The following is a 13479-nucleotide window of genomic DNA, read 5'->3' as shown; positions in this document are numbered from 1 at the left end:
TGGTATTGGTAGACATTTTTTATGTTATCAATTTTGACAATGTGATTACTGCTCTATTCCAAAGAGGTTGTCCTTCCACAGTACCTCATGCTTCACTTAGCCATGGGTAGACCAGTGGCTAGCTGATCTCCCACGGCCTCCTGCTTCCACAAACAGACATGCAGATGAGATCCTCACATAGGCCTAGTGGGGACAGGCTCCAGCTGTGGCCACCTGGTGTCTCTGAGGATGAACCCGTGTCTGTATCCTCTCCCTGCTCCTGTTATTATGGACTCTCCATCTGAACTGGCACTGACCATCCTGGTAGATTATATAGCATATTGTTCTTGGCATATAGCTATGAAAGTTCCATTATTATTATTATTATTATTATTATTATTACTACAAGTATGTTTCAATGTGCCACTGTGGTGCTGTGCCTAGCACTTGGTCACTAGCTTCTGGAGTCATTCAGTTTCAGGTGTGTTGAATTTGTTGTGTACCTCTGTTCTGTATGTTCTGTTCAGGGCCTCATGATGCTCATTTAAAGAGGCTCTAGATCTCACTGAAGCCTGCCCATAGTGCTATATGCCCCAATCACCAAGCACTCCGCCAAACCAAAAAGATTTACATATTTGGTGAGCCTCCCCAGTGGTGTGGCTGGTGTGCTCCTAGGCCCCACCCTGTCCGCAGGGTCTCTGCGTCTGCCTACCTCAACCATTCTAGCTGTAGCCTCTGTGTCTGAACCACACAGTGTCCTGAAGGCATGGTATGTCCTGGTGGAGGGCGAACATCATGTGCTCAGAGGCCTGGGGTGGGTGAGAGCACAGTGGAACCTGTCCTGTGGCTAGCATATCTGTGACAGTCTCTGGCAGGTGGGTAGTTGGGTCTGTATGTGTTCTGAGTTGCACATCACAGTGTTTCTCAGCACAGACATGTAACTGGCATATTTCCAGAGGAAAACAAGACAAACATGAAACGTCTAGAAATAAAATCGGTAACTGACCCCCCCAAAAAAGAAAAAAGGAGACATTATGAAGGTCTCTCAAGAAATTAAAAATAGCCCTGACTGGTGTGGCTCAGTGGATTGAGTATCGGCCTGCAAACCAAAGGGTCATGGGTTCAATTCCCAGTTAGGGCACATGCCTGGGTGGCAGGCCAGGTCCCCAGTAGAGGGTGTGTGAGAGGCAACCACATATTGCTGTTTCACCCTTTTTCTCCCTCCCTTCCCCTCTCTCTAAAAATAAATAAATAAAATATTGAAAAGAAAAAAATAAATTAAAAATGGAACTACCATATGATACAGCAATTCTGCTCCTCGGTATATATTCAAAGTAAACAAAAGCACTAAATAGACTATATTCCCCATGCCATACTTTACATACCATTACTGGGAATATCAGGGGGAACATTTGATAAAATATATTATTTTCTAACCACTATGGTCTATATTGGAAACCAATACAAAATAATATCAGAAATAAACTGTAATTGAAATAAGTAAATAAATAAAACTTTAATAATTTCAAAAGATATATACATCTCCATGCTCATAGCAGCATTATTTACAATAGCCAAGATAGGAAACAACTTAAGTGTCACCAATGCATATAATATTTGATGCTGAGAAAGAATTTACCTACTAAGAAGGTCTCCTTGAAGTAATCAGACCGAAATTCATAATCAGAGTCTAGCATTCATTTTTGTACTAAAGTCTTTTATGTGCACCGCATAATATCAGATAAAGGCCACAGATTGAACTTCCAAGGCTCCTGTACTGTACTCCTGCTGTCCAAGCTGATCATTCTTAAAGGAATTTCTGGAATCTCATTTTGCCCAATGGGCTGAGATACACTCAGTTCAATCAGAGCTGCAGGGCTATATTCTCACTTGCACATTTACTGACCAACCACAGTAGTTCCACAAGGACCAACCAGGACAGTGCTTTGTGGACCATTCAAACTAATGTGGACATGGAATGTTCATTTGCATATAAATGAACCAATCAGGGAGAAGAGGTGGGAACTTCTCACTTTATAACTCAGCTTTACCCTCAGTCTTGGTGGAGCTCAGTTTTGGTTTACCATAGAATACTGCTTTTCCCCTAGTTTGGTCTCATTAGAGCTGTAACGCATATCTATTTGAGCTGCTAAGACTTTCATTTGAGCTGCTGTGGTGCTTCACTTGAGGCTGTTTTCCTCAAACAGCTTTCATTAAAATAAAGTTTCTCTCTTCAAATCAGAGACTCCTGGGCAGATTGAATTTGTAGTAGTGACCTTTTGTGGATACACACAAATGGAATACCATTAACCCATAAAAAATGAAATGTTATTATTTATAACAACATGGATAGACTTTCCATACATTATGCTAATAGAAATGTCAGATACAGAGGGTTTCCAAGATGGTGAAGGAGTGGACAAAGTGGATTCCATTTCCTTGTACAAATGGGAGAAAATCCTGGCCAATCTATGGAGGAACAGCACAAAAAGCCAACAGTTCCCCAGCATATATGAAAATGAGGGACGAGAAATCATAATGGTCACGGAAAAGCCAGATGATAAGGAGAGGGCTGCAGTACAATAGAGTATCAGGGACCAGAGCAAAGACAGGAGCAGTAGTGGCTTCAGCCGGTGCACAGCTAAGAGCCAACTGCCCGGTGCACAGCGCCCAGTGCACCTCAGCAGGCACCATTGGTTGGTGCTCAGTGTTCAGCCTTGGCTCTCGGTGCGTCTCCTGTGAAATTTTTGGAAGCCCCAGGCCTGACAAAGGGTCCTTGGGAGAGAGGTGGGTTATCAGCTCCCTTCTTTCCTGGCCAAGCAAGTTGGGCGCCAGTAGAAACTTGTTTGCTATAGTTCACAGAGACGATACTGAGGACAAAGGGCCGAGATCAACCAAGGACTCTGTGGACACCAGCCCGGGAGAACTGAGAGGTGCAGTGTGGGGCTCTGAATGTATAGGCTCTTTCTGTATAGGCTTCTTTGCCTTCGCAGGTTATACTGTATCATTTGACAGGTTTCCCCTATTCTCTCCTCCACAGTGTATTGCCAATTTTCTACACTTCATGCCACTTGTTTTCTTTTAGCACACTACCCAAAGTTCTATCCCCCCTATTCATGTTATACAGATCACATAGAGTCTGTCATATGATTCTTGCTCTAATATTATTGCAAATAATAGCTGTTCTATACAACTGTAAATACTTCACAAAACATCTCCCACATCTTAGTCAACTTCACAGTTTCCTGAATTCTATTACTGTAGTGATTAACTCTATTTGCTCACATGCTACACCTACTTACTATCCTTTTCTCTCGCCTTACCTCAGAATCTGACTGCCCACAAGCTCACTGCTTTCTAGATCAAACTCACAAGCCTTCCCTCTCCAACAAGAGACTTAACTTGTGTTCATCCTCTCTTAAAAGTGGCAACTTGGATTAAAGATTACAGTTAACACTATATATAGCCTACAGATTTTCTATCTCTTCTCTACTGGCTGTGACTGTAAATATCATAAAATACTCTCCTGCTGTAATAAATCATTTTGCCTCCTCCTCTAACTGATCACAAAAAAGGGGGGAGTAGGTGGAAGTGGAGAACACCAAGATACTGCAGGAGACTGCACCACTGAATTTCACAGGCATTCCACCACAGAAGTTCACACCATTAACACAGGGAGTCAGAACAGATCAATTTAAGAAGCTGAGGCTAACAAGAAGAGTCTCACAAACAATGGGAAGACAAAGAACCAATCCCCAAATGAAAGGATAGGAAGAAGCCTCAGAAAGAATGTTAGATTAAATAGAGGCAAGTCAACTGTCAGCTATTAAATTCAAAGCACTGGTTATCAGGAAGTTTGAGGAACTCACAATGAGCTACCAGAAACTACAGGGGAGCTACAATGAACTCACTGCAAACTATATCAACATGAAAAAGGAAATAGAAACCATCAGCAAGGGCCAAGAGGAAATGTAGAATACAATTTCTGACCTGAAGAACACAGTAGAAGGAATGAAAATCAGAATCGATGAAACAGAAGATCAAATCAGTGAGTTAGAGGAAAAAGAAGGAAAAATCTCCCAGAAAGAGCAAGAAAAGGAAAAGAGGCTCAGAAAGAATGAAGAGGGATTACGAGAAATACAAGACAATATGAAACATAATAACATCTGAATAATAGGGATAACAGAAGGAGAGGAAGAAGAACAAGGGACAGAAAATCTATTCGAAAAAGTAATGAAGGAAAACTACCCTAATTAGATGAGAGAAAAAGTCACATAAATCCAGGAATCACAGAGAGTTCCAATCAAGAGGAACCCAAAGAGGCCCACTTCAAGACACATCATCATTAAAATGGCAAAACTCCAAGACAAGGAGACAATCTTAATGGCAACAAGGGAGAGAAAGGAAGTAACATACAAAGGAGCCCCAATAAGGATAGCTACTGACTTCTCAATGGAAATGCTCCAAGCAAGAAGAGAATGGCAAGAAATATTCCAAATAATGAGAACCAGAGGCCTGCAACCGAGGCTACTTTACCCAGCAAAGCTCTCAATCAAGATAGAAAGCCAAATAAAGAGCTTTCAAGACAAAAGAAGTTTAAAGGAATATGCCTTCACCAAACCAGCTCTGCAAGAGATGCTAAAAGGACTGCTTTAAGGAAGGAAATGAGACAGAGAGAGAGGAACACAGGTACAAAAATGGCAATGAATAAGTACCTGATAATAATAACCTTAAACATAAATGAATTAAATGCTCCAATCAAAAGACATAGAATAGCTGAATGGATAAGAAAGAATGACCCACACATATGCTGCCTACAAGACACCCACCTCAGGACAAAAGACCATCACAGACTAAAAGTGAAAGGATGGAAACAAATTTTCCAAGCAAATGGACAAGAAAAAAAAAAGCTGGGGTAGCAATACTCTCATATCAGACAAAATAGACCTCGAAAAAAGAGGGCCACAAAGACATCCAGAAGGTCACTTCATAATACTCAAGGGAAGAATCCACTAAGAAGACATTAACATTGTAAATATATATGCACCCAACATAGGAAAACCCAAATATATAAAGAAAATCTTAGAGGACCTCAAGAAAGATATTGACAGCAACACAATTATAGTAGGGGATTTTAACACCCCACTGTCAAAAATGGACAGATCTTCCAAACAAAATATCAACAAAGATAGTGTGGCATTGAACAATGCCCTAGATGAAATGGACCTAACTGATATATAGAGAGCCCTTCATCCCAAAGAAGCCAAATACACATTCTTTTCAAATGAACATGGAACATTTTCAAAGATAGACCACATGATAGGACACAAAATGAGCCTCAACAAATTCAAGAAAACTGAAATCATACCAAGCATTTTTCTCTCACCACAAGGGACTGAAACTGAAAACCAACCACAAAGGAGAACAACCAAAACACAAAATCATGGCGATTGAATGGCATGCTATTAAACAACAAATGGGTCAAAAATGAAATTAGGGAAGAAATCAAAAAATTTCTGGAAACAAATGAAAATGAACTCACAGCAACCCGAAACTTATGGGAAACAGCAAAGGCACTCCTGAGAGGGACGTTCATAGCAATACAAGCTTACCTAAAGAAGATAGAAACATTTCAAACAAACAACCTAACCCTATGCCTACAAGAACTTGAGAAACAACAACAAAGACAGCCCAGAGCAAGTAGAAGGAAGGAAATAACCAAGATCAGAGCAGAACTAACTGACGCAGAGACTAAAAGCACAATTCTAAGGACCAATGAATCCAGGAGCTGGTTTTTTGAAAAGATAAACAAAATAGACAAGCCTTTAAGTAGGGTTATCAAGAAAAGAAGAGAGAGGACCCAAATAAACACAATCAGAAATGAAAGAGGAGAGATTAAAACTGATACCATAGAAATAGAAGGGGTTGTAAGAAATTACTGTGAAGGATTGTATGCCAAGAAATTTGAAAACCTAGGTGAAATGGACAAATTTCTAGAAAAATATAATCTTCCAAAACTCAATGAAAAAGAAGAAGAAAACCTGAACAGGCCAATAACAGCAAATGAAATTGAAGCAGTAATCAAAAAACTCCCATCACACAAAAGCCCTGGACCAGATGGTTTCGCAGGAGAATTCTACAAAGCTTTTAAGGAAGAGCTAACCCCTATTCTTCACAGACTATTCCAACAAATCCAAAAAGAGGGAAAACTCCCCAACTCTTTTTATGAAGCCAGCATCACCCTAATTCCAAAGCCAGATAGAGACACAACAAAGAAAGAAAACTTCAGGCCAATATTGCTGATGAACATAGATGCTAAAATCCTCAATAAAATATTGGCAAATCACATCCAACAATACATCAAAAAGATCATACACCACGACCAAGTGGGATTCATCCCAGGGATGCAGGGATGGTTCAATATTCATAAATCAGTAAATGTAATACATCACATAAATAAACGCAAAGACAAAAATCACATGATCATATCAATAGATGCAGAAAAAGCTTTTGATGAGGGACAACATCCATTTATGATAAAAACACTCAGCAAAGTGGGAACAGAAGGAGCATTCCTCAATATAATAAAGGCCATATATGAGAGACCTACAGCTAACATCATACTCAATGGGTAAAAACTAAAAGCTTTTCCACTAAGATCAGGAACAAGACAAGGTTGTCCACTTTCACCACGTCTATTCAATATAGTATTGGAAGTTTTAGCCACAGCGATCAGACAAGAAAAGAAAAGAAAAGGCATCCAAATTGGAAAGGAGGAAACAAAACTGCCACTGTTTGCAGATGACATGATAGTGTACATGGAAAATTCTGTATACTCTACCCAAAAACTGCTCGAACTAATAAATGAATTTGGCCAAACTGTGGGATACAAAGTCAATATCCAGAAATCAAAGGCATTTTTATATACTAACAATGAAACAGCAGAAGCAGAAATTAAGAAAAAAATCCCATTTGATATAGCAAAAACAAAAATAAAATATCTGGGAATAAATCTAACCAAGGAGGCTAAAGACCTGTATGCAGAAAACTACACAATACTGAAGAAAGAAATCAAGGAAGACACCATCAAATGGAAACATATACCATGTTCATGGACTGGAAGAATTAACATCATCAAAATGTCCATACTACCCAAAGCAATTTACAGATTCAATGCAATACCTATTAAAGTACCAATGGCATATTTCACTGACATAGAACAAACACTTCAAAAATTTATGTGGAACCATAAAAGACCCCGAATAGCAGCTGCAATTTTGAGAAAGAAGAACAAAGTAGGAGGGATCACAATACCTGATATCAAACTGTATTACAAGGCCACTTTAATCAAAACAGCCTAGTACTTGCATAAAAGCAGGCACATAGACCAATGGAATAGAACAGAGAGCCCAGAAACAAACCCAAGTCTCTACAGGCAATTAATATTCGACAAAGGGGGAAGCAACATAAAATGGAGTAAATATAGCCTCTTCAACTAATGGTGTTGGGAGAACTGGACTGCTACGTGCAAAAAAAATGAAACTTGACCACCAACTTACACCATACACCAAAATTAATTCAAGGTGGATAAAAGACTTAAATATAAGCTGTGACACCATTAACGTCCTTGAGAAAAAAATTGGCAGGATAATTTCAGATATTTCACACACCAACATTTTTACTGATATGTACCCTAGAGCAAGGGACATAAAGGAAAGAATAAAGGAATGTGATCTCATCAAAATTAACAGCTTCTGCTCAGCTAAAGAAACCAGCTTTAATATAAAAAGACAGCCAACTCTACAGGAAAACATATTTGCCAATCCAATGATACCTCAGACATATGTTTAACCTCCAAAATATACAAAGAATTTACATGACTGCACTCTAAGAAGATAAGCAACCCAATTAAAAAATGGGCAAATGACTTGAACAGGCACTTTTCCAAGGAGGACATACAGAGGATCCAGAGGCACATGAAAAGATGCTCCATATTGCTAGCTATTAGAGAGATGCAAATTAAAACCAGATTGAGATACCACTTTACACTGGTCAGAATGACTATCATAAATAAAGCAACAAACAACAAATGTTGAAGAGGTTGTGGGGAAAATAGTACCGTAGTTCACTGTTGGTGGGATTGCACACTGGTACAATCACTATGGAAAAAAGTATGGAATTTTTAAGAAAACTAAATATGAATATGCCTTTGACCCAGCAATTCCACTGCTAGGATTATATCCTAAGGACCCTGAAACACCAATCCAAAAGAGCCTATGCACCCCAATGCTTATAGCAGCACAATTTACTATAGCCAAGTGTTGGAAGCAACACAGGTGCCCATCAGTAAATGAATGGATCCAAAATCTATGGTACATTTACACATTGGAATTCTACACAGCAGAAAGAAAGGATCTCCTACCTTTTGCAACAGCATGGATGAAACTGGAAAGCATTATGCTGAGTGAAATAAGCCAGTGGGAAAGACCAATACCATATGATCTCACCTTTAACAGGAACCTAAACAACAAAACAAAGAAGCAAGCAAAATGTAACCAAAGACACTGAAATAGAGGACAGGTAGCCATGGACCAGAGGGGAGAGGGGAAGTAATTTCAGGGGAAAACAGGAAGGATTCACGGGAACAAGTAGAAAGGATACATGGACAAAAACTAAGGGAGGTGGAAATGGGAGGGAGATGGGGAGCACTGGGGGTGGGTAGGCTGGGATGGGAGTAAAAGAAAACTGTACTTGAAAAATAGTTAAAGTAAAAAATATTAAAAAATAAAAAATTAAATTAAAAAAAGAAATGTCAGATACAAATAATGTTTGAGCTCATTTATATGTGAAATCTAAATCACAAACAACAATGTAGTGAAGGCTAGGGGGTGAGGGCTGGGTGGAGAGCTGCTAATGGAGGGGAAATTGAGGACATCTGTAATAGTGTCAAGGATTTTAAAAAAGCTCATAGATACAGAAAACAGAATTGCCAGAGGAAGCAGGTGGTGAATGAAATAGTTGAAGGAGACAAAAGGTACAAACTTCCAGTTATAAAATAAGTCATGGGGATATATTATACAGCATGGTGAATATAGTTAATTTTTTAAAAGTAAGCCAGATTTTTTCCGCCTCTTGGAGGAATTGCTTTCCTTATTAGTAATGAACTAATTGTATAGTGGTATGAGAAGGATCACAGAAACATTTGCCTTTGAATCACTATCACTTATTGAGTGATCTTAGTTAAAGGACTCTTAAACATTCTGAGGTTAAACTTGTTTATAGTTAATGTAGGTGTGAGGATGTATGCCTACCTCTGGGCTTTTATGAGCATCAAATAAGCCGTCTACAAATGTATAAAACATTACACTGAAATTTCAGAGGTAAGAGGATAGTTTTGGTATCTGTTGACTAACTTTTAAATTAAATTGATAGATTTTGAAATTTATAAGTGGTAGAAGAAATTATATAGTCAGACATCCTTAGTTAACTGATAGGTGACTGAGCCACAGAGAAATTACAGGAATTACCCAAGGTCACACAACTAGTTAATGGCAAAGATGGAATCTGAATGCTTGTGACTTGCAGCCATGACCCTATTCAGTTTGCTGCATGTACTTGCTTACCACTTTGGTCATCTGAATGATTTGCTGCACAGAATGTCTGGAAATGCTATAGTTATTAATGGCATTTCATGGAAGAATGTTTCATGTCAAGCAGGGGTAGGGAGAGAGAATGAGAATGAAGCAATGGTATGATCAAGTATTGAATTTTTGTATGTTCAATCTCACCAAGAACATGTTCCCTTACAAATATTTGCCTTAAGTAACAAGGTAACACATTTATAACCCAAATTTTTAGTTTAAATTATCTTGTGTATTTTGTGGACATATCAAAAATGCCAAGAAGTTTTGCAATAAAATTCTTTAAATCACTGCTATCTGGGCAGTTTTATACTTCACATTTTATCTGATATATTGCAATATTGATATGAGCCTTTAGTATCAGAAAAGAGGGATTAGAATTTCCAGAGAATGTTTGAAGACATTGGTTGATGAAGTTCAGAGAAAACTATTATGTTGTGGGTCTTATCTACTTTGAACTGAAATGAAGTAGCTAAATAATTTTGTTATCATCTGTTGGATCTAAAGTACAGCTAGAGTGACACTTCCCTACTATTTTCTTTCCTGTTATTTTTTAAAATGTTTTAAATTCTAGAAAGCTTTAATATTTTTTTCTTTCAACAGATTGAAAATATTATGAGATTAGAGGGAGCTTGTTTATTTTGTCCTTGAACAACCTCCCTCCCATGTTCCCCTCCAAACATACAAGCACACAATGTCAATCCATTACTTAGTACATTGAAATTACTTGATACAAAATAGATGAGTTTATTTCTATGAGATATCTAATACAGAAATTTCTGTCCTGAGAATAGCAGTTGCTAAATTGGTGGTTCAATAATGGCAGAATCAGTTTGTCCAAAATATTTTAATGGGTTGGGCTAAAGCTGATATTCAAGCAAACAGATCAGTAGAGCCCAGAAGAGCTGCTCTGAACTACAGAAAAGTTGGACGGCTGGAACTTTGTGATTTAAGGTCAGTCTAGCAGTGGAGAAAATTATTACAATGTGAAAATAGAAAGGGAGGGTGAGCAAATGTGGAATTAAGAAGGAGCTATGTTTTGGGGAGTATGCTTTTATGAACTGCTTTCATGTGTAAGATTTGAAGTGGAATTTTCCAGTATTCAAGATAGTTTATTTTCCTCTTCTAGAGGATCTCTATCTCTGAATCACTTTCTGAAAATAGTAAAAAAAGTTTTATGTCTGGGCAAAGTAAAGGGTATGTAGTAATTGCTCCAAGTACCCAAACACAAGATAATGGTCTTATTTGATGTTTCTGCCCTATATGTGTGTAAGAGATAGAGAGACAGAATGACAGAGACATAGATAGAAGTGGTTGTTTCCTCCCAAAGCAAGTTCACTTGTTGCATAGTAGATAAATGCACCCTTACTTGGCCATGGGGTAATTGGTCATTGTAAGGGTGGATGTGGGAATGGGGACCAGACAGTTGTCTTGGATCTTTTAGTAAGATGCCACGCAGTAAAAGGTGAACACTCTTCAATAACTCGGACTTAGATTTATCAAGAGATAAATCCATAAATAAACTTTGATGGTGTGTGTTCATTCTCTGTCTTTGTGTGTGTGTGCACACACGCACGTGTATGTGAGGTGCTAGAGAAATCATCTCCTGGCCAGAGTTTATAATTATAACTTGAAACATATCCCCCATGGGAGGAAGGAAATATCCCACTCAGAGACATAGACACACTCCCTCTGCATTGCTGCTTCATTTGGTACAAGAGCAGCACTGTTTCTGGCAACACATGAGCTGTACTACAACAACTGTTTCAATTTTGGTTCTCTGAGTAAATTTAGTTCAGTTCATAACTAAATTTTCCCTTGTTCTTTATCCTCATACTCTTATCCCTGGCCATCTAAACATAAGGATATTTTTGGCACCCATGTGGTTCTAGTGTGATGTTAAATGCATGAAACTATAAAATCTAGAATCTTTTCTCTTTGTTTTAAAGCTAAGGTCCTGAAGCATTCTGAGAGGGCTATTTAATTGAGGGGGTAGTGTATTAAGTTAAAACTGGAAATATGGACCTAGAGGACTTTAAATTTTATGCCTGGTTTTCTCACAGAAATATTGATTCATTTGGATTAAAATTAGCAAATATGGTACTCCATGACTATGCTTATGAGAGGGCATCTGCCACATTAACAGATGAACTCTTTTCCCCCCATGGGAGGCAGAGTACTGGATTCTACTGTGACCCTGGCTTGTTGGCTAATGCTAATTTAGCTGCTTAACTTCTCTGTTCTTCAAATTCCTTATTTGTAAAGTAAGATAGTGGGACTAGATAATCCCTATGGTCCCCTTCAGCTCTTCGTTAAACAATTGTCTAAATACAGAAAAAAAAATTCCCTTATCAGGTTTGCTGTACCCTGAACCTATGGGATAATGCTTTCTAAGAGCTTTGTCCTTAAAATCCCATAATACAAATGCTGGTAAAGTGAATAACAGTTCTGTTTGTTTGTTTGTTTGTTTGTTTGTTGGACATTTAAAGAGAACAATTATTTGTTACTAAAAAATTTACAATATGTAGAACAAATGCTCAAATGGGCCAGTCCTTAAACATGGCAAATCAGCTCATCATATGTAAGAAAGAGCCAAATATCCTAATATAGAAAACACTGTCCTCTAATCAAAGAGGAAAAGACTATGCCTATTAAGAAAAAAACAAGAGCCACAGTGAATGTAGCTCAGTAGATTGAGTACTGGCCTGTGAACCAAGGGGTCCCTGGTTTGGTTCTTCACCAGGGCACATGACTGGGTTGCAGGCTGGGTCCCTGGTGTGGGGTGCATGAGAGGAAGCCACGTGTTGGTGTTTCTCTCCTTCTTTCTCCCTCCCTTCCCCTCATTCTAAATATAAATAAAGTCTTAAAAAAACAAATAAGAAAAAAAATGAAGAATATCGTTTTTAAAACCTAAATTTTAAAAAAATCATTCACTATTCCTAACCTCTCATTCAATAGAAATTTTAAAACTATCACTACAGTTCAAAATCTCATAAAAAGATATATATTAGTCTACTAGTCTTTCTAGCTGATCTCCTTTATTCTAGTTTTCTCATTTTCTCTCTAGTCTACATAACACTACTCAATGCGTCTTTTGAAAGCATGATTTGCATAATCTCATCCACCCTTATTCAAAGAAATTCTTTGATTAACCTAAATGAAATCAAAACATCTCAGCTTGAAAACAAGACTTTTCATTGATATATTATCCTATGCCCATTAACCTCATCCCATTCCTCCGTGACTTAACTCTGTTCTCAAAATATTTGCTTCACTTATCCCCAAATTTTATTTTGTTGACTCTTATCTTTATATTTTTCTTACCAGACTCTGTTGTATTTTTGGAATATTTTTCAGCTAATCTATTGACATCACATCCTTCAAAAATCTAACTTTTGATCCTTTATCTTAAAACCCACTCTGATCACTCCAATGATTTCTGTTAACTAGTAGTCTAACTCACACATTTGATTGAATTTTCTTAAATTTTAAGATTTTTCTTAATTATTTCACATTTACTGAAGAAACTGTAGATAATGAAGAACAAAATGTAAGATAATGAAGAACATAAAAAGAACAAAATGTAAGACTAGTCATGCCTTAAAACAGATCTTCTCAAACTACAATGCATAGAAAAACCTCTTGCACTGTTTGTTAAACAACATAGGGAATATAGTCAATCATACTATGTATGGTGTCAGATGGTTACTGGAAATTTTAGGAGGAACATTTTGAAAAGTATGACTGTCTAATGATTATACTGTACACCTGAAACCAATACAAACAATATTGAGAGTAAACTGTAATTGGAAAATAAAAATTTAAATTAAAAAAAAAAACTTGAGAGTCCTAGACACCA

This window comes from Sturnira hondurensis, unplaced genomic scaffold (assembly GCF_014824575.4).
Source record: "Sturnira hondurensis isolate 20B ecotype Veracruz unplaced genomic scaffold, ASM1482457v3 Scaffold0024230, whole genome shotgun sequence".
NCBI classification, from domain to species: domain Eukaryota; kingdom Metazoa; phylum Chordata; class Mammalia; order Chiroptera; family Phyllostomidae; genus Sturnira; species Sturnira hondurensis.
This window is presented reverse-complemented; position numbering follows the sequence as displayed.